General features: G+C 49.9%; 1 pseudogene; it reads right to left on the bottom strand.

Moving 5' to 3' along the window:
- Window positions 1-22798: 22798 nt before the first annotated feature.
- On the bottom strand, window positions 22799-24131 carry LOC147659577 (syncytin-1-like; annotated as a pseudogene).
- Window positions 24132-25028: the final 897 nt, after the last annotated feature.

A 25028-nucleotide genomic window follows, 5' to 3' on the forward strand; every position in this document is an offset into this window, starting at 1 on the left:
CAAAGTCAACCAGGTGTTGGTTCAATAACTTGTACTGACAATTATTAAGAATCTGTTCTCTCATTATAAGGTTATACAATCCTGTATAGTCCCTTACTTTACTGCCCAGTAACCAGCCTTCCAGAGCCTTAGTAGCACAATTTACAAAGTCTGTCCAGTCCTGAGTCTGTGTCTCCTGAACAGCAACCTATACTGCTCAGTGGGTAGGCCAATCCCATCTATTAGAGCACTCTTCAGGACATTGTAACTGTCAGCATCCTCTTCTCCGACTGTGAGGAGCTTATCTCTACCTTTGTCTGCAAAGGAGAGTCACGAGAGTGCAGCCCACTGACTCTAGGGTACCTGCTGTACTTTGCAGGTGCTCTCCAAAGCAGTTATCCACTTGTGGATGTCATCCCCAGTCTGATAAGGAGGGACAATCTTGCTTAGGTTTGTTTGGTCATAAGACCTATTCCTACCACTAGGGATTCTGCTGCCACCAGAGGGCTCTAGCCCTGCTAATTTACTCTCTCTCTCAAGAGCTAGGGTCTCTTTTTCAAGGGCGTGTTGCCTCTGGATCCTAAGCTTGACTTCTCTCATTCTAGCTTCATGCTCTCTTCTCTCAGGGGTTGTTCTCCTCCTGTGAGATGAGGCAGAGGACCCTATTGTTGAACCAGAATGGTGAGATTCTCCAGAGAGAGACCTCTGTCTTCTAGGTAACCAGTAGGCCTACTTGGGGGGATGAAGGAAGGCCCACTGTGGCCATCTCCATTTACAGGTAGACCTGTGTTTTCCAGATGGGTTTCAGGAACCACATGCTGGTCTTCATCCTCATCATCCTCAGAGTCCTGGTGGGGAAGCCCACTAGGATCTTCTTCTGATGATGGATGGCCCCCAACCCCATTACCCTGAGTATCTGGATCTGATGCTTTTGCTAAGTCATCTGCCACTAAGATATCTATCAGGTGTTGGGTGGTGGGACTCTGTCCTTGCTTTAATTTTCTTATGGCACACAATCCTCTCATTTCTTGGAAAGTGAATGTGTCATATTTAGATGTCTGCACTTGGCTGACATCTGGCTGAGAGGCACTAGCCCCTGTCCTTAAAGCCATGACTAGTGAGGTGTGGTGTGTGCACCTACCTACACTACTTGTTTCCTACTAGAACCTCTCTAGGATTGTAGTCAGGGTGTGCTAAGCCCTTACCACCTACAACTTCTAAGTTCAGTAGAACTTATGTATTATAAGACTTGATTTGCATGTACCTACTGGTACCTTGATGTGATTTTTCAAATTATATTCTCAAGATTATTTGGTAAAAACAAGTGCAAGCTCTTATCCCACTGCACACCAATGTGAGAAGTTGGCCTGGTATATGATGTCCACTATTCTAGTGGGCACCTTGCAAAAGTCCAATCGACCCTTATTGATGGTAGGTCATAACGTCAAACTTATAGAAAGCTATCCTAGTGGTAGCTGAGGAGAGCAGCCTTCAGGTTAAGACTTGGAGACGAGTTAAGCAAGTTGTTTTACCATTTATAATCTCTTGAGTACCAAATGAAAGCACACCACACAAGGTATATATCAAATATATATGTATTTATTCTAAACACAACCCCTCTGGACTCTGTATGGTCAGAGGTAAAAGTACAATACAAGGCACTTAATTAGCATACGATAAGTTGCACAGTATACGTGTTGCCCTATGGGCCTCACAAACCATATACTAAAATAGAGGTATAAGAACCATGGGCCCGATTCACAGAATGAACTTAAGACTCAATCCTAAACGTACTACTATTTTGTATTCACAGAATGCACTTAAGATAAAATCCTAAGAGCCCGATTCACAGAATGAACTTAAGACTCAATCCTAAACTTACTACTATTTTGGTATTCACAGAATGCACTTACTACTTTTGGCAATCACAGAATGAACTTACTACTTATGGTATTCACAGTAGTTATGGCCCGATTCACAGAATGAACTTAAGACTCAATCCTAAACTTACTACTATTTTGGTATTCACAGAATGAACTTACTACTTTTGGTATTCACAGAATAAACTTAAGACTCAATCCTAAACTTACTACTATTTTGGTAATTACAGAATGCACTTACTACTTTTGGTATTCACAGAAGTTAGGGTTTTCTCTTAAGTTTGTCTTAAGACAAACTTAAGACAGACTTAAGTTAGGATTTTGTCTTAAGTCGGTCTTAAGTCTGTCTTAAGACAAAATCCTAACTTCTGTGAATACCAAAAGTAGTACGTTCATTCTGTGAATGCCAAAAGTAGTAAGTGCATTCCGTGAATACCAAAATAGTAGTAAGTTTAGGATTGAGTCTTAAGTTCATTCTGTTAATCGGGCTCTTAGGATTTTGTCTTAAGTTTGTCTTAAGACAAACTTAAGACAGACTTAAGACAAACTTAAAATAGACTTAAGACAGACTTAAGACAAAATCTTAACTTAAGTCTGTCTTAAGTCTGGCTTAAGTTTGTCTTAAGACAAACTTAAGACAAAATCCTACCTTCTGTGACTACCAAAAGTAGTAAGTGCATTCTGTGAATACCAAAATAGTAGTAAGTTTAGGACTGAGTCTTAAGTTCATTTTGTGAATCGGGTCCCATGTGTGGAATAAAAAGCAGGTCTAGGGCCTGGGGAATCGCTGGGGCTTCTAGGAACAACCAAAGGTTAGGATGTAGGAGGCCCACGAGAGACGCGTGCAGTGTCTAAACACAGCCACAGGTTACCATTGACTTTCTATGGAGAACGAACAAGTTTCAATTTTAAAGATTAAGGGTACAAGGAGGTGAACTGCGATGGAACCCTCTTAGACCAGGACACTTGGAGAGTCAATACCTATGGGAGCACCGGAGTACTCGTGTTACCTCACCCAGGGAAGCTGGGTTCATAGGTGTCTTTTCGTGTTGTGTTTCATCGTCGATTACAATGGAGAGCTGTGAAGAAGTGCTGCAGGCGACCAGAGGAAAAGTGTCCGGGTGGATCGGAGATGTAAAGAACCTGAAAGCAGAAGGGACAGAGTCTGGGTCACTAGCCAGTGACCAGGGTGGCGATAGGAAGATGTCAGCCGATGTCAGGTGATTCCAGGTGAAAAGGTGAAGTTTGTCTCTTCAGCCACCAGGTCCAGGAGGTGCCGACGATTACCAGGAGCTGGATTCGAGCTGTCCCACAAAGGATCTAGTTGACTGCGGTGCCGGTATCCGGATTGGACCCAAGAAGCCTTGGCAAACGCAGTCCATGCAAGAAGTCGAGATTGGCTTCGGTGCAAACCAGCAAGGTCTAAGGAGCTTCTCTTTTGGGGAGAAGTTGGAGCAAGCCTGGAGCAACCAGGAAAGCAAGTAATTCAAGAATTGGTCTTCTTGGGGGCTCACTAGCCGATGGACTAGGAACCGCGAAGATGCATCAAGCTGAAATGCACAAAGCGGGCCTACGGGACACTCGTGAAGTGTGGGCCTCTGAGCTTCAGGTCAGGGCTGGGGCTTCAAGTACCCCAAAGCACAACTTCAGGATACCTCAGGATGTAGGTGCAGGGTACAAAATGTAGGATGTCCAGGATTTCCAATCCCACGTCTCTTGTGTCCACCACAGGTCTCAGCTTCGCTGGGAGCGCAGGTCAGCGTCAGAGATGTCTGGAAGGCCCCAGGTCATGGAGGGATTTGTGTGCGTGGGTGAGGAGTCTGAACGTGATCCTCTTGTTGACAGGGAGCCAGTGTAGGTCTCTCAGGTGGCTCGAGATGTGGCTGTGTCGGGGGACGTCCAGGATGAGTCGGGGGGAGGCATTCTGGATGCGCTGGAGTCTCTTCTGAAGCTTGGCTGTTGTTCCGGCGTAGAGGGTGTTTCCATAGTCCAGTCTGCTGGTGATGAGGGTCTGGGTGACCGTCTTCCTTGTCTCGGTGGGAATCCATTGGAAGATCTTGTGGAGCATGCGGAGTGTGTGGAAGCAAGATGAGGAGACGTCGTTGACTTGCCTGGTCATCGATAGGGAGGAGTCCAGGATGATGCCCAAGTTGCGTGCGTGGTCTGTTGGCTTGGGTGCGGTGCCTAGGGCTGGGGGCCACCAGGAGTCGTCCCATGCGGAGGGGGATGTTCCCAGGATGAGGACTTCTGTCTTGTCCGTGTTCAACTTTAGGCGGCTGCTGTTCCTCCATTCGGCGAAGTCTTTCATCCCTTCGTGAAGGTTCGCTTTGGCGGTGTCGGGGTCTTTGGTGAGGGAGAGGATCAGCTGGGTGTCATCGGCGTAGGAAATGATGTTCAGGTTGTGGTTGTGAGCGATGGCAGCTAGTGGTTTCATGTAGATGTTGAAGAGAGTGGGGCTGAGCGAAGATCCTTGCCGGACACCGCAGATGACTTCGGTGGCCTCCGAGCGGAGCGGCGGGAGGCGTACTCTTTGTGTTCTTCCGGAGAGGAATGAGGTGATCCAGTCCAGGGCCTTCCCCTGGATGCCGGTGTCGTTGAGTCGTTGGACTAGGGTGCGGTGGCAAACAGTATCGAATGCAGCGGAGAGGTCTAGGAGGATGAGTGCCGCTGTTTCACCGTTGTCGAGCAGGGCTCGGATGTCGTCAGTGGCTGCGATGAGGGCGGTCTCGGTGCTGTGATTGGCTCTGAATCCAGACTGCGATGGGTCGAGGGATCCGTTTGTCTCGAGGAAGGCGGCCAGTTGCTTGTTGACGACCTTTTCGATGACTTTGGCCGGGAAGGGAAGGAGCGAGATGGGGCGGAAGTTCTTGAGGTCGGTCGGGTCCGCTGTTGGTTTCTTCAGTAGTGCGCTGAGCTCGGCATGCTTCCAGCTCTCAGGGAAGGTGGCTGTGTTGAAGGAGGTGTTGATGATGTCTCAGAGATGGGGTGCGATGGTGGGGGCCGCTTTGTTGAAGATGTGGTGGGGGCACGGGTCGGTCGGCGATCCGGAGTGGATGGTGTTCATCATGCTTGTCGTGTCTTCGGGGGTCACCTCGGTCCATGTCCGGAGGATGGCGGCTGGGTGCTTAGGTTCGACCGGTGGGTGCGGGGTTTGAGTGCTGAACTGTTGTGGATGTCGGAGATCTTGCGGTGGAAGTACGAGGCGAGGGAGTCGCAGAGGTCCTGTGAGGGGGTGATGTCGTTGTTGCCGGTGCTGGGGTTGGAGAATTCCTTGACGATGTTGAAGAGCTCCTTGCTGTCATGGGCGTTCTTGTCCAGTCGTTCCTTCAGAGATTTCTTCTTTGTGGTGCGGATGAGCTGGTGAGGTCTGCGGGTGGCGAGTTTGAGGGCGGTCATGTTGTCGGTGGTCTTGTTGAGGAGCCAGGTCTTCTCGAGGGTGCGGCAGGCCTTCTTGGAGTCCTTGAGTTCGTCTGTGAACCAGGGAGCCTTCTTGCTTCTGGGTCTGGTGAGTGGGTCCTTCAGTGGGGCGAAGTCGTCAGCACTTGTGGTCAGCCACTGCGTGAGGTTGCAGGCTGCTGTGTTAGGGTCCGTTGTTCTGACGGGTGGGTTCTGGCTGAGGGAGGTGGCGAGCTGGTCGGCGGTGATCTTGCTACAGTTCCTGTGGGGAACCTGCTTCGGGTGGTGGTGGGGCGTGTTCTTTGCGAAGCTGAAATAGACGCAGCTGTGGTCTGTCCAGTTGAGTACGGTGGAGTGACTGAAGGAGACGTGCTTGCTGGAGGAGAAGATAGGATCGAGCGTGTGGCCGGCGTAGTGGGTGGGGGTGTTGACCAGCTGCTTGAGTCCGAGGTTGGCGAGGTTGTCCAGCAGGGTGGTGGTGTTGCGGTCGTTGTTGTTCTCCAGGTGGAAGTTGAGGTCCCCGAGGAGGATGTAATCGGTGGAGGGGAGGGCGTGTGGGCTGATGAAGTCCTTGATGTCATCGCAGAACTGTGAACGCGGTCCCGGGGGGTCTGTAGATGAGGGTGCCTCTGAGGGTCGTCTTGGAGTCGGTGTGTGTTGGAATTAGGTAGCCTGGCCTAGGGCAAGACTAACATTTAGAGGCACAGTGTAAAGATTGCAGACCACCCAAAAGTAATTCCACGCAATAGCACTCAAAAGAAAACACTACACCAAAATTATAGGAAAATACGTACTGCTTTATGTAAAAATAATATTCTCTTTGTGGTCAAATATAAATAGCTCAGAACATTTCAGGTTACTGTAGAATCAGCAGTTAAACTGTTTAAATTATTAGCAGATAATCACTTGGTCTTTAAAGCAGTTACTATGTTCTTGAACTCCTATCACACTTGAGCATTCAGGATATACTGTACTTTAGAATCAATCAGGCTAACTATTAATCCGCTAGAATCTTGGGAGAGAACTACGACTCACTATAAGCCACAGCAGATATCAACACAGTATTAGCATTCTTTCTAGCAGAGTCACTGGCATTAGAAATCCACATTAACAGTATCTTTCAATACATTTAAAAATCAAATAATCAGTAGTGCTATTCTTCACGAATATTAACTTATCTCAATGTTTAGCAAAAAGAATATATCTAATCAGTTCAAGATGGACCAAATCTGATTTCAGTAATAAACTTCAGTTTATCCCATAGTTTAGTTATCAAACAGTAAGCTTTGTATTGGGCTCAAACTCCCAATTAAACATCAGGTTTCTTTATGCTGCTCCCCAGCCTATATTAGTCAGGAAGGAAAATGATCAGTACTTTATTCCCCTCACTGGAGATGTTAGCGCAGCTTCCCTCTGTAATCCCCCTCCTTACTTGTAGGATTATGGCCGGAATCGCCTTGCACCAGGCTTGGTAGGGGGACAGCAGGCAAAGGGGGCGGGGAACCAAGGCAGGCGAGGCCCTCACGCCTCACGACGCTCCGAACAGGCTAACTTCCCTGCTCTTTCCTCCCCCCTCGGGCCAGCTCCTCTGCGTGGCGCTCGAGGGGAAGGTTTGCCAAATTTCCAACTGCTCTAAGGCCTCTAACGGGCCTTTCCGCTTCCCCCCTCTCAGCTCGGCCAGCTCCTCTGCGTGGCGCGCGACCGGAGGGAGAAGGCGGGACGCTCACGGGACTCTCCGAGGCGGCCGGCGCTCTTTCCGGTGTTCGGCGGGGCCGCTTCTCTCTTCGGCATGCGCGGTAGCACCCGCCCGGATGCCAGGAAACTCCGCCTACGCAGCCAGGAAGGAGGCGTCCACCCGGGCCTGCCCAATCATAGGCCCCTCCTGTACCCGGGACACTACAGCGCTGAGGGCATGCGCGAGGAAGCAGCGTCTCCTCCTTGGAGATCGCGCACTCGCGTCAGCGCCTCCCCTCACACTCCTCTGCTCCGGGAACCGGGGAAAACACTATCAGACGGCTCCTCACCTCCTGATCAAGCCGATGCTCCGCACGGCGCCACTTGACTCGCGCCGGTAATGGGCAGAACGGCCTGACAGCTTGCTCCACTGCCACAGGTACCAAGAGGGGCACGGTGGGGGTGTAGCACAGGGGAGGGGTTCCCAGCAGCCGGTCAGCTACCGATTAGAAGCTGAGCAAAAGGGGAGGGGGCACCAGGATTAGCCCTTCTCCAGTTGAGACTCGTGCTGGACAATCTTGTTAGAACCCTTATACTGGGCAGAGGACCGCGCTCCTCAGGCTGCAGTCTCCTTCTCCTTAATTCTTCCCCTTCCTGACTTAGAAAAGGGGCAAGCTAGGCGCCCAGGGTCTCCAGTAACTTCCCACAGAGGGGCCAGGACAAGTAACCAAAAGGGGAGTTGTGGGCTGGGCCAAATAGACAGCTTCCAAGTCCAGGAGGTCAATCCAAAGTCCAACCTTCTCCCACCCTTAGCCACCACCTGTCCTCCAGCTGACTTCCACAGGTAGACAAAATGGCTGCCCCGCATTCCGCCTTATATAGGCTGCCCTTCAGTGGTCCAGAATGGACCAGAAGGTTCTGGAATGCCCTATGTTAGGCTATGGCCAAGTTCTGTTGGTGACAGTTGGGGCAGTTGGTGGCCACCATTTTAGGTGGTGCCAACTTTCCTGTCAGAACAGGCCTCTGGGCCTGAGGTAAAATATTATGAGGGGGGAAGAAAACACCTATCCCCCTGACCAACACCTACAAAAAGTCAGTAGACACAAAAATTAACAAGGGTATGAGGGGCAAAAAGGGGACAAAAATAAATAAAAATTAGGAGGGACTTCGCCAAAAAGTCAGACAGGTCTAACACACGTCCCCCCCAGCTGAAAGTGGGGAGAACTACCCAACCCCTTGGGAGTCCTCATCACTAAGGCGGAAATACCTGGAGAGACCGTCTGCATTGGCGTGGTCCACTCCAGGCCGATGTTCCACCCGGAAGTCCATTCCCTGTAGGGAGATGGACCACCTCAACAACTTGGGATTTTCCCCCTTCATTTGCATCAGCCAACGAAGGGGTCGGTGGTCAGTCTGAACCAGGAAGTGCGAGCCAAAGAGGTATGGCCGCAACTTCTTCAGAGCCCACACCACCGCAAAAGCTTCCCTCTCAATGGCACTCCACTTCTGTTCCCGGGGAAGCAGCCTCCTGGATAAGAAGACTACAGGTTGATCCAGGCCCTCTTCATTGAGTTGCGATAACACTGCCCCAATGCCATGTTCTGATGCATCCGTTTGGACAATGAACTCCTTGGAGAAGTCTGGGGCCCTCAGGACCGGTGCCGCACACATTGCCTGTTTCAACTTTTCAAAGGCTTGCTGACAAGCCTTTGTCCAAACTACCCGTCGAGGTTGTTTCTTGGAGGTGAGCTCTGTGAGGGGCGCTACAATAGTGCCATACCCCTTCACAAAGCGACGGTAGTATCCTGTGAGGCCCAGGAAAGCTCGGACCTCAGTCTGTGTCTTGGGGGGTTCCCAGGCCATGATTGCCTCAATCTTCGCCTGCAGGGGCTGCACAGTCCCCCTACCCACCAAGTGTCCAAGGTACACAACCGACCCCTGCCCAATCTGGCATTTGCTGGCTTTGATGGTCAATCCAGCTTGTCTCAGGGCCTGGAGAACGGCCTGCAAATGCTGCAGATGGTCCTCCCAACTGCTACTGAAGACAGCAATGTCATCCAAGTAAGCAGCAGAGAAACTCTCCATTCCAGAGAGGACCTGGTTCACCAGCCGCTGAAATGTGGCAGGGACGTTCTTTTTTTTTTTTTTAAATTTTTGAAAACCTTTATTGCGCATGGTGCAGAAATACAAATACGGGCCTACAACCATCTGGCCGGCCACAGAACGTTTGTGCGCAGGTGTCAGCAATACGGTCCCCCCAATGGCATCAGGCGATATAGCAACAATTAAAAAACATTTACGCTGAAAGTTATGTCGCCAGGGGGAAGGAGAAATGAAGGTTAATTTTAGGTTTTGTCGAATTAACAAAAGTCAATAAAGGATAGGTACAAAGGAGATCCGAGCCCGTACTGTAATACCCAAATGAGTAGGCAGCAAGTATAATAGCAACAATTGCGGAAGGTACCCCACCATAGTAGCAATACAATAGAAAGGCAAGCAGAGTACAGGAACTAGGCTCGTGCCACTCCCAACGCCACCCACTCCCTACCAACCTCTGTCACAGACCCAGAAAGAAACAGTACAGGAAAGCGCAGAGAAATGAAAAAAAGGCCCATAGAAACTAAATAAAATAAAATCTACCCCCCCACCCTACACCAATGCGGAGGCTACGGCCTACCCCCCCCCGACAATGTGCCTGTCGCCCCATAAAGAACCCGAAATGCAGTAAAAGTAAAGAAAGAAAAGAAAGGTAGAAACTCTGAAATACGGAGAGTGAGACCAGGCCATCCTAATCCACAACTCCCCAATAAGTACCAAGGAAACGGGAGGAGGAGCCAATCCAAACAGTCCCAGCCCCACAACCAAGAGCACCATCCCCACTCAATTCGCAACAAAAAAATCAGACAGTTATACAAAAGCAATTAGGGGAAAGGCAATATATCATGTGCGACTGAAACAAACATATATCAATCCCAGTCCCGGTCCAACCCGCCAAGCATCCGACTGCGTAAGAAGCTTTTTAGCCCTGACCCGACCTAGTACAGACCCCAAAACGAGGCACACAAAGAAAGCCCACCCCCACCCCGACCAAGGACCAAAATGGCCGCCTGTTGAAGGAGAAGAAAGTAATCCCACAAAATGGCCATCGAACGTCACCAATCAATCCTACGTCCTTTGCAAGCAGGTTCCCAAGTCCAACTGGGATATTCGAGGTCGTCGGAGCGCAGGCTGAAGGCAACAATAGAAAATCCGCCGAAGGGGCCAGCTGTTGTGAGTCCCAGGCACGGGGCTGTAACATAGTTGCAGGCGGTAGAGTGTTAAGCTCCGGTAACAAAGAAAACAAAGTATCACGAACACAGTCACTGGTCGGCCGGTGGTAGGCTTCTACTGAAACAGGGAAGGTCACGGGTTCTCCTCCAATACAGAGCAACACTGCATCCCTCATAGGCTCAATCGTGGATAGTCCCATGGGCAGCTGGCCATCCACTGTACGATCCCTCCGTAGGTCGGCCGCCATTGCGTCAAGACTAGCACTCAGCGCTCGGAAACCCACCCTCAATTCTGACCTAAAATCGGTCAGGGCGGCCAGGATAGACTTGTACGAAAGCGGTGGTTGGGGCTTCCCGCAGTCCCGTTCACGGAGAGAAATAAGCAAACTGGCCCTCAGTTCCCTTCGGTCACCTTCACCGGCAGACAGGGACGGGCAGTCGCCCCCATTCTCCAAGTCAGCCGATCCCATCCCAGTGGTCGGGGCACAACACCGCCTAAGCGCGAGCGTAGCGCGGTGTGGCTGCGATATGGGGCTCCAAGCGCATGCAGGCAGGGAAGGTCGGACCACCAACACGGGGGACGGCGGAGTTACTGGCCGCACATCAGGCCGAGGGGGCAGGCAGCAAATCGCATCCTAGCATGGCCGTGCAGTCCTTCTCCCTCTCCACCGGCCGCAGACAAAGGCGCTCCGCCAGTATGTCTCCTGAGGGGTCGTATCTCGTAGGGCGCTGGTCGCAGCGGTCCTCGGCAGGCTGCGCGACAATGGGTCCGAGTCGGGAGGAAAAATACCACTCCACCGCCCCGGCGAAACCCAGACAGGTCAGCCGCCTCTCAGCGGTACAAATCCGGGGACGTACAGCGGCGTTGTCCCGGGGCCAGGGCTCGATGTCGTCACTCGGTTTACTCCGGCTGCCGGGCGAGTTGAGAAACCCGGGAAAGTCGAGCCGAGTCAGCACAGCGTGGCGCGCATTGTGCCACCAGAATCACAGGATGAGGTGCAGGATAATCAGCGCGGAGAAAAGGCAGCTGTAGGAGCCGGGAGCCTACACGTCTTCTCCCGTCGCCATCTTGGCTCCTCCCCCGGCAGGGGCGTTCTTGAGCCCAAAGGGCATCACACAGAACTGGTAGTGTCCCTCAGGCGTGGAGAAGGCTGACCTTTCCCTTGCTCCATCTGTCAAGGAGATCTGCCAGTACCCGGAAGTGAGGTCAAAGGTACTCAGATATTGGGCAGCTCCTAGCCGGTCAATCAATTCATCCGCCCTAGGGATCGGATGAGCATCAGTCCTTGTCACTGAATTCAGTCCTCGGTAATCCACACAGAACCTCAGTTCAGGTGTGGTGCCTGGTGGTGCGGCTTTTGGCACGAGCACCACCGGACTGGACCAAGGGCTGTTGGAAGGTTCAATTACTCCCAGCTCTAGCATCTTGGCAACTTCTCCATGTATGCTAGCCTTCACCTTGTCAGACAGCCGGTAGGTCTTGGACTTCACTGGTGGGCTGTCTCCTGTGTCCACATCATGGGTACACAGGTGGGTCCTTCCCGGGACAAGGGAGAACAACGAAGAGTACTGCTCCAGTATCTGGCGGCAGTCCTCCCGTTGTTCAGGAGTGAGAGTAGGAGAGAGATTCACTCCCTCCACAGACCCATCCTTCTCTTGGGACGAAAAGAGATCTGGGAGAGGTTCGCTTTCCGCTTCCTCTCCCCCGTCAGTCACCATCATCAGCATGACTTCGGGCCTCTCATGGTGGGGCTTGAGTCGGTTGGCGTGTAGCACCCGTAGGGGCTGTCGAGGGGTCTTAAAGTCCACCAGGTATGTGGCCTTACCCTTCTTTTCCAACACCTCAAAGGGGCCTGTCCAGCGATCCTGGAGGGCGCTAAGCTCTCCAGGCTCCATCACCCACACTTTCTGTCCAGGCTCCAGTTCCACCTGGTGAGCGTTGTGGTCGTACCACTCCTTCATGACTGCCTGGCTGGCCTCCAAGTTGTCAGAAGCTTGCTTCCACAACTTCGCCATTTGGCTCCTGAAGGCCAGCATGTAGCTCACCACATCCTGGGGGGGTTTCCTGGGAGATTTCTCCCAACCATCCTTCACCAGGCTGAGAGGACCGCGTACAGGGTGCCCATACAGAAGCTCAAAGGGGCTGAAGCCCACTCCCTTCTGGGGCACTTCCCTGTAGGAAAAGAGTAAACAGGGTAGGAGGACATCCCACCGCTGCCACCAATATGTTGGAATTAGGTAGCCTGGCCTAGGGCAAGACTAACATTTAGAGGCACAGTGTAAAGATTGCAGACCACCCAAAAGTAATTCCACGCAATAGCACTCAAAAGAAAACACTACACCAAAATTATAGGAAAATACGTACTGCTTTATGTAAAAATAATATTCTCTTTGTGGTCAAATATAAATAGCTCAGAACATTTCAGGTTACTGTAGAATCAGCAGTTAAACTGTTTAAATTATTAGCAGATAATCACTTTGTCTTTAAAGCAGTTACTATGTTCTTGAACTCCTATCACACTTGAGCATTCAGGATATACTGTACTTTAGAATCAATCAGGCTAACTATTAATCCGCTAGAATCTTGGGAGAGAACTACGACTCACTATAAGCCACAGCAGATATCAACACAGTATTAGCATTCTTTCTAGCAGAGTCACTGGCATTAGAAATCCACATTAACAGTATCTTTCAATACATTTAAAAATCAAATAATCAGTAGTGCTATTCTTCACGAATATTAACTTATCTCAATGTTTAGCAAAAAGAATATATCTAATCAGTTCAAGATGGACCAAATCTGATTTCAGTAATAAACTTCAGTTTATCCCATAGTTTAGTTATCAAACAGTAAGCTTTGTATTGGGCTCAAACTCCCAATTAAACATCAGGTTTCTTTATGCTGCTCCCCAGCCTATATTTGTCAGGAAGGAAAATGATCAGTACTTTATTCCCCTCACTGGAGATGTTAGCGCAGCTTCCCTCTGTAATCCCCCTCCTTACTTGTAGGATTATGGCCGGAATCGCCTTGCACCAGGCTTGGTAGGGGGACAGCAGGCAAAGGGGGCGGGGAACCAAGGCAGGCGAGGCCCTCACGCCTCACGACGCTCCGAACAGGCTAACTTCCCTGCTCTTTCCTCCCCCCTCGGGCCAGCTCCTCTGCGTGGCGCTCGAGGGGAAGGTTTGCCAAATTTCCAACTGCTCTAAGGCCTCTAACGGGCCTTTCCGCTTCCCCCCTCTCAGCTCGGCCAGCTCCTCTGCGTGGCGCGCGAGCGGAGGGAGAAGGCGGGACGCTCACGGGACTCTCCGAGGCGGCCGGCGCTCTTTCCGGTGTTCGGCGGGGCCGCTTCTCTCTTCGGCATGCGCGGTAGCACCCGCCCAGATGCCAGGAAACTCCGCCTACGCAGCCAGGAAGGAGGCGTCCACCCGGGCCTGCCCGATCATAGGCCCCTCCTGTACCCGGGACACTACAGCGCTGAGGGCATGCGCGAGGAAGCAGCGTCTCCTCCTTGGAGATCGCGCACTCGCGTCAGCGCCTCCCCTCACACTCCTCTGCTCCGGGAACCGGGGAAAACACTATCAGACGGCTCCTCACCTCCTGATCAAGCCGATGCTCCGCACGGCGCCGCTTGACTCGCGCCGGTAATGGGCAGAACGGCCTGACAGCTTGCTCCACTGCCACAGGTACCAAGAGGGGCACGGTGGGGGTGTAGCACAGGGGAGGGGTTCCCAGCAGCCGGTCAGCTACCGATTAGAAGCTGAGCAAAAGGGGAGGGGGCACCAGGATTAGCCCTTCTCCAGTTCAGACTCGTGCTGGACAATCTTGTTAGAACCCTTATACTGGGCAGAGGACCGCGCTCCTCAGGCTGCAGTCTCCTTCTCCTTAATTCTTCCCCTTCCTGACTTAGAAAAGGGGCAAGCTAGGCGCCCAGGGTCTCCAGTAACTTCCCACAGCGGGGCCAGGACAAGTAACCAAAAGGGGAGTTGTGGGCTGGGCCAAATAGACAGCTTCCAAGTCCAGGAGGTCAATCCAAAGTCCAACCTTCTCCCACCCTTAGCCACCACCTGTCCTCCAGCTGACTTCCACAGGTAGACAAAATGCCTGCCCCGCATTCCGCCTTATATAGGCTGCCCTTCAGTGGTCCAGAATGGACCAGAAGGTTCTGGAATGCCCTATGTTAGGCTATGGCCAAGTTCTGTTGGTGACAGTTGGGGCAGTTGGTGGCCACCATTTTAGGTGGTGCCAACTTTCCTGTCAGAACAGGCCTCTGGGCCTGAGGTAAAATATTATGAGGGGGGAAGAAAACACCTATCCCCCTGACCAACACCTACAAAAAGTCAGTAGACACAAAAATTAACAAGGGTATGAGGGCCAAAAAGGGGACAAAAATAAATAAAAATTAGGAGGGACTTCGCCAAAAAGTCAGACAGGTCTAACAGTGTGGATCTGGAAGTGGAGGTATTCCGCGGCGCTGAATGTGATGCTGGAGTCAGTCGAGATGCGAATGGCACTCTTGTGTACGATGGCGATGCCTCCTCCGGTCTGGTTGATGCGGTCCCTCCTGATGATCTTGTAGCCGTCCGGGATGGCTATGGCGATGTCGGGGGCTGAGGAGGCGTTCATCCAGGTTTCCGTGAGGAAGGCGACGTCTGGGGATGCGGTGTCGAGGAGGTTCCAGAGTTCCACGGCGTGGCGGTGGATGGAGCGGGTGTTGAGCATGATGCACTTGAGGTGGTTGTTGCTTCCAGTCTTGGCAGGTGCGGTGCAGGTTCGGTGGCAGGAGAAGTTGCAGGATCGGCAGACGAAGGGTCCATGGGTGTGTCGCGGGGATGCTTGGTAGCATCCGGGGGCTCGGGCGGTGTTGAGTGCGATGAGTGTGGCGAAGTTGTAGGTCCTGCGGGGGGGCTGGCTGGCACGTGGGCCAGGGGGTCTGGCGCTGGGTGCGGTCCAGGCGCGGACGGGCGCAGACGGGCTTACCTTTGGCACACCATCGGCGCTCAAACGCGCTCCCGCTGCGCGCATCCGCTGCGCGGTCGCTGAGGGGGCGTCATAAATAAGGAGCCGGGAGGGAGGGTCAGGCGGGGTGGCCAATGGGCAGGGAGGGGAGTCGGGACTGGAGGCGGAGGCGGGAGCAGGAGGAGGAGACTGTGGCGGCGGCGGGAGAACGGGGGTCAAGTGACCGGGTCAGCGGCGGCGGTCAGCGGGTGAGGAAGGGGCAGCAGCGGCAAGGCTCTTCAGACTCCTCACCCACGCACACAAATCCCTCCACGACCTGGGCCCTAGGTACCTCAACGACCGCCTGACCTTCTACACGCCCACCCGCCAGCTGCGATCGGCGAACCTCGCCCTCGCCGTCGTGCCTCGCATCCAGAGAGCCACCGCCGGAGGAAGATCCTTCTCCTACCTAGCGGCTAAGACATGGAACTCCCTGCCCGTCCGCCTGCGACTGACCCAGGACCACCTCGCCTTCAGGAAACAGCTCAAGACCTGGCTGTTCGAGCAGTAGCAGACCCCCCTCCCCACGCGCCTTGAGACCCTTCCGGGTGAGTAGTGCGCGATATAAATGCCATGATTGATTGATTGATTGATTGAAGTCTGTGGAATGAGTCGCAGATTCTTCGGGATCTGGCGGGGGCCTCGAAAATGCAGACTGGCAAGTTTGCTGTTGCTGCCTGTTTGAACATGGTGGTCGCTCCTTGACCACAAGGGAGATTTCTTCGGTATTCCAGCCGATATGGAATGTCGAAGGTCCAAGATATATGTTGCAGAGTTTCATCCAGGGTAATCTAAAGTCCTCGGGACTGGGGTTCTATACTTATAGTCAGTTTAGGGGTTGGACTAACTTTGAGGGCCCTACTGTGGGTGGCCTTGGGGAGGGAGTTGTTACACCCCTTCCGCTTTGTCCAGTTTTGCGCCAGAGCTGGGGCTGAGTGCCCCAGCAACCGGTTTGAACTGGGAAATGTATAGAGCACCTTGTGTGCCCCAGGCAGTGTCTGGAAAGCATTCACTGAATACGGCCCTCCCTGCCCCAATACACTAAAGCCTGTCTGGGGAGGTTCTAGCACCTCCCTGGGCAGGAAACCTATTGTCCATGCCTCCCCTGCCGGAGTTTCATCCAGCAGCAGGAGGGATAGACTTGTGTCTGTGGCAGCAGCATTTATTTTGTGATGCTGAGGCTCTGTTTAATTTTAACCGGGTAAACCAGTAACTATGTGTTTTCTCCCTCTAGAAGGGTGGAATGCTACCCCCACCACCAGGACTGGCGGGGTAGTATTCCAAAGTGTTTGAACCTTACACGACATGTTTTGATAAAGCCAAACCTAAATTAGAATTTACCGCAAGGATTATAATGCACTTAAGAGTATATGGTATGGCTATATCCTAGATCAGCTATAAGGAGATGGTTTCGAAAGCAGCAGAGGGGCTCAGCTCACGCTAGGGTACCCTCTCACACAAAACTAAGCACTCTGCCTCTAGGATTGTCAATATTTAACAACAAGAGGTGGTGATGGACAGAGTTTCTGAATGTAGCAGAATACCCTCACCCAGTCCAAGAGATCAGGGCTAGATCCAACACTGTTTTTTAGCTCATTGCACCATCCCAGCTCAGAACCTGGCTATATGCAAATTAGTCTGTCCCTGGCCCAGTGCATCGTGGGAACAGGGCAGACCAAACTACCAAGCCAATTCTTTCACTGGGAAGGAAACAAGCTTCCGGGGACCAGTTTCTGGCATTTCAGCCGTCGTCGGCCCGGCTTGCTTGAATCCTGATGGTGCAATGAGCAAGGGACTAACGTCTGAGTATACCCTTCCACGCTTAGGCACTCCACACCACTGGAGTCAAGCTAGCCGGGCTGATGAGAGGTGTTACCTCGAAACCGGTCCGGTCCTCGGATGCTTGATTCCGTTCTGGGAAGGACATGGCTTTTGTAGTTCGGACTGGACTGTTCCCATGGGGCACAGGGTCAGAGCTGATTTGCATATCGCCATTGTCTAACCCAGGGTGGTGTGGAGTGCAAAAAAACGATGGATTTGGGCCCAGATCTTTGGACTGGGGAGAATGTGTGACATTGATCCACATTCGGTCCATCACCTGTTTTGTTTGCAAATTCCGCCCTAAGTGCGCTGGGGATGCTCAGACGTGGGTCCCAGGCACTCCACACCACTGGAGTCAAGCTAGCCGGGCTGATGAGAGGTGTTACCTCGAAACCGGTCCGGTCCTCGGATGCTTGATTCCATTCTGGGAAGGACATGGCTTTTGTAGTTCGGACTGGACTGTTCCCATGGGGCACAGGGTCAGAGCTGATTTGTATATCGCCATTGTCTAACCCAGGGTGGTGTGGAGTGCAAAAAAACGATGGATTTGGGCCCAGATCTTTGGACTGGGGAGAATGTGTGACATTGATCCACATTCGGTCCATCACCTGTTTTGTTTGCAAATTCCGCCCTAAGTGCGCTGGGGATGCTCAGACGTGGGTCCCAGGCACTCCACACCACTGGAGTCAAGCTAGCCGGGCTGATGAGAGGTGTTACCTCGAAACCGGTCCGGTCCTCGGATGCTTGATTCCGTTCTGGGAAGGACATGGCTTTTGTAGTTCGGACTGGACTGTTCCCATGGGGCACAGGGTCAGAGCTGATTTGCATATCGCCATTGTCTAACCCAGGGTGGTGTGGAGTGCAAAAAAACGATGGATTTGGGCCCAGATCTTTGGACTGGGGAGAATGTGTGACATTGATCCACATTCGGTCCATCACCTGTTTTGTTTGCAAATTCCGCCCTAAGTGCGCTGGGGATGCTCAGACGTGGGTGCCAGGCACTCCACACCACTGGAGTCAAGCTAGCCGGGCTGATGAGAGGTGTTACCTCGAAACCGGTCCGGTCCTCGGATGCTTGATTCCGTTCTGGGAAGGACATGGCTTTTGTAGTTCGGACTGGACTGTTCCCATGGGGCACAGGGTCAGGGCTGATTTGCATATCGCCATTGTCTAACCCAGGGTGGTGTGGAGTGCAAAAAAACGATGGATTTGGGCCCAGATCTTTGGACTGGGGAGAATGTGTGACATTGATCCACATTCGGTCCATCACCTGTTTTGTTTTCTAGGATTGTCAAGGCCTGCCATAGGAGTGACTTATAGGTTACTATGTGTCTATATATAAGGTAGATATAGATATACTATATCTAAGTAAGGGGTGATTACACCACCTTACCCAGGCTGCTAGAATAGACCTGTGGTGTCAGTTTAGAAGGCTAACCAGGGGTGGCACAATACATGCTGCAGCCCCTGGTAGGCCTAGGGTGCACCTATTCCCTGGGTACCTAGGGTACACTATACAGGGGCTCACAAGGGTGACCCAGTAACCAATCTGGTATGTACCTAAAGTACATGGTATCAATTTAGAGAGAGAACAGCTAGGCTGTGGGCCTGATTAGCAGGGCCACAGCCACACTAAATTCGAAAAACTAGCGAATCACAGCAAAAAGTGAAGGTAACTATAGGAAGCAGACCCTACTCTCCTACAAACTACACCAGCGAGGATACCCAGAATGGGTAATCGGAAAGGCCAAGAAAAGATCAGCCACCACCAACAGGGATAACCTCTTAGAGAAGGTGGACAAACCTACAACAAACAAGCCACCATGTGTCACGAGCTTCAATACTGCCTTGCACTACATCAAACAACTTATATTAAAAAAATGGCCCATACTTAATTCAAATGGATTTTATGTTGTTAGAATTGAATGTGTCATTGCCCCATCGCTTATGCTTTATACTGTGTTGTGTTCGCATTCATGTAGCTATTTTGTATTGACCGCAAGTGCATATGTGTGTGACCATCCCTTCTAACTCTGTGCGGGTTAAAGTTAGCATCTCCAACGCCATTTTCTTCCGTGCAGCCGCCCTATTTTGCTGTGATCGAAACTAGGCCTCTGTGCCCCTCTCTGCACGCCTCAGCAGAAAGCTGCTGTTCAGTTATTTCCTCTTATCATATTGAAGGTTGAAACCCAGATGTGCTAATGAATAGCTTACACTGCTTTTGCATGCCTATACCTGGTTGTAGTTATGCTCCCACACTAGATAGAGCTGAGACCGAACAAGACAACCTGTACCCATTCTGCAGGTGATAGCTCATCCTTCTGTGCCTTCTTTGTTCAGCCTATTTTCCACCAGTGGTAGGACTTGGGAGGTGTTTGAAAGCTTATTCTGTGTTACCAAGTGTTCTGAAGGCAGTCCCTCGACAGCTATCCCATGAGGCTGGTCAGAACGGATCCACTGCATTGTACTTACTAATAAAAGTGTTAAACTGTATTCTCCACTGCTGTCCCGACTCTTCATTTCCGGGAAGGCCGAGAGGTGGTTGTGAGTGACCCAGGTGGTCCATATCGGGTCACTTCCTTCAATGTGGAGAAGCCCCTATTCCCTTTTGGAAGAAGTGCGAACCTGAGAGACATTCAGGTACATACCAGACCAAGGACCCACGCGCCCATAGCCTCGTTTTTACCAAGAAACTTACCTCCACTCCAGGGACATTCAAGATGTGGCTTGTGCAATGAATGTCATCTTACAAAGAAAACAAAAACGATTGACACGGGTCTAGCATACCCATGGGAACAAAGAACACATACCAATTGCAACTCTGAATGTGTCATTTACCTGATCACGTGCCCTTGCAACAAGCAATATATTTAGGCATGACCACCAGAAAAGTCAACACATGTATAATGGAACATAGGAGCACCATCGGATGCCAGAAACCTAAAACAAAATTGACAGCACATTACTTGGAGAAACATCACACAACAGACGACACAGTGTGGTTGAAAAACCGAGACTTAATCCAAATACAGGCGCTAAAACTAGGTCACTGTTTTTAAGGAAGTGGGTCTATAGACTCAAAAGCAACATGGTAGGTCTTACTGATGATATACCCTGGAACTCTCTTAACAGCTGATATCTTACAATTATGATGTCAACCTAAAGTGGCATTTATTGGGCACCGTTGCAGATGAAGCGTGGCAGGGTTTATATTTGTTACCATTGACCACACTTCTGGGAGCATTGAAGCCGATTTCACATACATATGGTCACTATATAGACATGCTAACAGCGATAGAATGATGGCGAGTCTCTTTTTGGTGTCCCTCACGCATGTAATTGCTCATACATCTGAGGGTATCGTAGCCCTTTGTTTAAAATGTGCCATGGATATGTCATTATGTGGATAGCACCCTTTAATTTAAATGCGCCGTGCATATATCATTAAGTGAACACAAATTATTATCAGAACGTGTTTCCAGCATTTCCCACAATGTAAAAAGATTAAGGGTATCAGGTTCATTTAATAAGGCTGGAGTGCCCGCTAAACTCAGATAAATGAATGAGCAGGTATAAAAGCGTCAGCTTTTATGTAAGAGTAGAAATAGATGCAGCACAAACCCCAGTAACCTAGGAAACGCTTGGAAGCTCACGCGCACATGTGCGTCGACCATGTAACAGGCCACGCCCACACATAAGACGGGAAGTGCATGCATGATAAGGCAGCCTGACCGCGATCCCGCGGTACAAGCAAACAGCCTACGGGTTTCGTCCCTATTCACATGGGACTTCTTCAGGGCTGTCAGACAAAGAAAAAACATACATATGGACACAACATTAGAACACCAATCCAGTAGACTACATTTAACGTAAACTAATATTCATTAATGAAAAAGTAGTCATTCCTTACATGACTAATATACTATAAGTTAATTTTGTTCATTCTTCATATTAAAATATCAATAGGCAGGAATTATGAGATTTTTAATATGAAGACTGAACAACAAAAATGTATGTTTTTTCTTTGTCTGACAGCCATGAAGCAGTCCAATATGAATAGGGACGAAACGCGTAGGCTGTTTACTTAGACATGTCACTCGATTTTATCCAATCACTTTGCAGACTTTTTTGAATAAAGAAAACAGAAAAACAATCAGAGTGTGAAAAGAAATTCTTCATTCTATTCTAAAGTATTGGTTTTTCTGTCACGTGCATGTTTTGAATATTATATTAATTTCGGAAGTTAAATTCTCAAGTTTATGAATTTTGTGCTCCTCAACTTGTATGATTATATATATATTGGGAAAATCGAGTTTCTGGACGGTTGACCTGAAGAGTGAGCACAATTTAGACACTTATGACAAACAGTGTGCAGGTGAATCTTAAGCCATAAACGTTTTGCTGCACTGGCATCACACACGGGGAACAAACCACCAGAGAATGTTACAATGTTAAAATGCCAAAATTCAGTCCGCTCGTTCCATCAGGCACGAGCACGCAGAGAAAGCAGCTTATCACATTAACTACGCATTAATTAGAGCTTAATTACACATATTGCATCGTAAATAAAACAACACTGAAGAGCACTTATCTCAGCCGTGAGCAGCAAAAAAAGAGGCTCCGAGAAAGGAAATGGTGAATCATATGATCTATGGAGACATGTGTAGTGGTTGGTGGTAAAGCATCATGGGAAATTTTGTTTTATGTAAAGTAAGGTCCTGAAATAGAATCTAAAATTCTTGTCACAAATGCCAGAAAGTTTTCTGTAGCACTATGGCAGCTCAGTGTTGCCAGATTTTGAGACCCATCCCAAGCCCAAAGCCGCTCAAATATAAGCCCACATCCATCCCAACGCAGACAAGTTTCAGCCCAAAGTAGCAAGTCTCAAATTATGCAGAAATAGTCATCAGAAACCATTTTAAGGGCAAATATACATTCTATTCAATATACAGATTGTAGAACCGGGGGTCTTAGAAGCAGATCACCCAGCGGTGCAGGAAACACCCAAGTCCACAACTTCCTCCAAGTACGTTAAAAAATGGGAGACCACATCACTGGGAGTGAAGAAACACAGGTTTATTAATCTGACACAGGAATCTCTAGAGATGAAAAAGTGTCTGTGACCCACTGGAGGTAGGCAATGGGAGACTGTTTGAATAGCAAGGAGCACGCAGCATCCTTTATAGGACGTGGACACTGCCTTCGCAGAGAAAGAACGCAGAAAGTTCATATAGCTTGTAGGATGGAGATACAGATCACCTGCCCTTTGCCACGGAGCTTGATGCTGGAATGGGGCAGTCTAAGACTTAGGCACATCACCTGACTCTAGCCGTGTAGTTTTAACAGGAATGGAACCCCCGGGCGAGGTCATATGCCATCTCAACATTCCTGAAACATTTTTGCATGGGTGCAGGGAAAAGGTCAGCTTGAGTGCAGGTCAACCTGTACGTGGTCAGTGGGACAGAGGTGAAATGGACGCTGTAGTCACAAAGATGGTGGGGCACATGGCAACTTAGCAGATTCAGGTTTCACAGTCCCTCCTTTTGCCATGGGCAACACTCAGTCAATATCGGTCTGCATATGCTCGTCTACAGCTTGTTGATACAGTATTTTACTACCTTTGGTCCGCTGAGGCGGCGTGGTAGGTGGTGTACATCCGATAGCACAGATAGAACAGATTGCGGGCCACAGTGGATGCACAGACAGCAGAAGAACAGGAGAGCTAGCGGAATCAGTAAGATTGTTATCATTTTCCAACACCAGGAGACGAGTAGTTGCCAGACTCAAGCGCTCCAAGACCAGGGAGTTTCAGTTTCTTGGTGGATTTCGGAGGCAATTCGGTGAAGTTTGGAGATAGCATCATATACTGACGGTGACAAATCAGGAATATACACACAACAGCTTGCGCCGATGATGCGGCAGGCTCCTCCCCTATCCGCTAAGATGATGTCTAGCACCATACAATTTTGGAGTGCAACCATGCGGGTTGCATCAAGTTCGGCAGAGTAGTTGGTCAGTATCCCTGCAGTCACATTAATTGTTGCTTCAAGGACTATGGTTAGTCTTCTGATTTGGAGTTTTTGGACATAGGACCCCAGTACAGCAACAGTCCTTTCATAGCATCATAGAACTGTTGACCTGAGGTGTCTGTCTGGTCCACATCTGGCAATTGTCTTTTTTGGCGGTGGTACATATTGTCTCTGTTGAAAGCGGGTGGTAAGAGGAAAGCTATGTAGCATGTACCACTCCAGTCGGGAGGTAACCACGTGTAAGCTTTGTTTCCACACACAAAATGCAATCCTGTAGGAAGGCGGAGATATGGGGTGAAATTGTCATAAGTCTTATAGTATTGCATAGGCTGACTCCTACTGGTGTTTTTCCACGGCCTTGCAGACATAATGTGCCAGGGCGTGGCGTGACAGAAATCACAACTGTTTTAGCTCGAATGGTAATAAAAGTGTAACCCCACGTACCTCGCATAGGGGTAGACATGATGGTACGAATTGGTGCTGAGTCAGAGGTATTACAGATGGTATTGTTTTGGGAATGGAATGTCCAAAGAAAGGGCTGGAATGTGGTAAGGTTGCCAGGGTCGCCACGTGAGGGAAAGACGTTTGTCAGGTTGTACATCAGAGTGCAAGTATAAGCAGACGAGGCAGGGAACAATAGGAACTGCACAGTATGTTGAGTTGCATGAGGTAAAAGTCCACAAACATAACAGTCAGTTGCGCCCACAACTTGATTAAACTGGTACAGCATTTGAATGGAAGTATTATTACTGAATTCAGAATGTCTGTTGAAGTGGGAATCAGGCCACGGAACATACGAATGTTTAGGAATTTCAGATGGTTGTGGGGTGTGAGACAGGACAGTGTGATGGGCTGGAGCTGTTTCTTCAATAATCCAGAACACTACACTGAACAGAACAGCTAACGCAGTCAGGACAATCAGTAGTATTGTCCGGGTACTGTAAACTCTCATTCTAGCTTTCTTCAGCGTGGGGGTAGTACCACGGGTGCATGTGGCCTCTGGATTCATACAGTTCCTGTGTTGTTGACTGTTTTCTTCCTTTGGGAACATTGGCGGACCTGGATGATGGCCCTGGTTGGTAATCATTGTTCAAGGGGGTGCGTAGTCTTTGGTACTCATGAATAGGACTGATCGTGACATTTCAGGGTTTTGGGGACATTGGTCACACATTATCGTAACCTCCAGCCATGATAGCTCTACAAGTTTCCCGAGAGTACTGCAATGTCCCTAATAGCCGCCAATAGTTAATGCTTCACTGACCAATATTTGTAATGGTAACCCACTACTAGGGGTACCCAGGACCCTCAGTCAGGTTTTACAACCACCCTGCAGCAATGGACAATGGAGTACTAACAGCCCTTGGAGCTGGGCTGGTTCTTCAGCTTAGCCTTGGATCGGAGGTAGTATCCGTCTGTTTCCTCGTCACAAAGTTCTAGTTCAGGTTCAGAATCTGAGTCACAGTCTATTGGTCTGTTGTGGGTCAGAACTTCTTTGTGTACTTTCAAGTTGTCTTCAGTTATGGGATCCACTTTTCTGCAGTTGGAGGCATGCACCCAGGATTTCTTTCCCTCTACTCCTAAGGCCGTTCTGGTATCCAGCAGCACCTGCAAGGGACCTTTCAAGCGAGGCTGTAGAGACTGGGGGCCCGATTCACAGAATTAACTTAAGACTCAATCCTAAACTTACTACCATTTTGGAATTCACAGAATGCACTTACTACTTTTGGCATTCACAGAATGAACTCACTACTTTTGGTATTCACAGAAGTTAGGATTTTGTCTTAAGTCTGTTTTAAGTCTGTCCTAAGTCTGTTTTAAGACAAACTTAAGACAAAATCCTAACTTCTGTGAATACCAAAAGTAGTAAGTTCATTCTGTGAATGCCAAAAGTAGTAAGTGCATTCTGTGAATACCAAAATAGTAGTAGGATTGAGTCTTAAGTTCATTCTGTGAATCGGGCCCTCCGTGTGTGCAAAGTTCTTCA

This window comes from Lissotriton vulgaris, unplaced genomic scaffold, assembly GCF_964263255.1.
Source record: "Lissotriton vulgaris unplaced genomic scaffold, aLisVul1.2 SCAFFOLD_5289, whole genome shotgun sequence".
Taxonomy (NCBI): Eukaryota; Metazoa; Chordata; class Amphibia; order Caudata; family Salamandridae; genus Lissotriton; species Lissotriton vulgaris.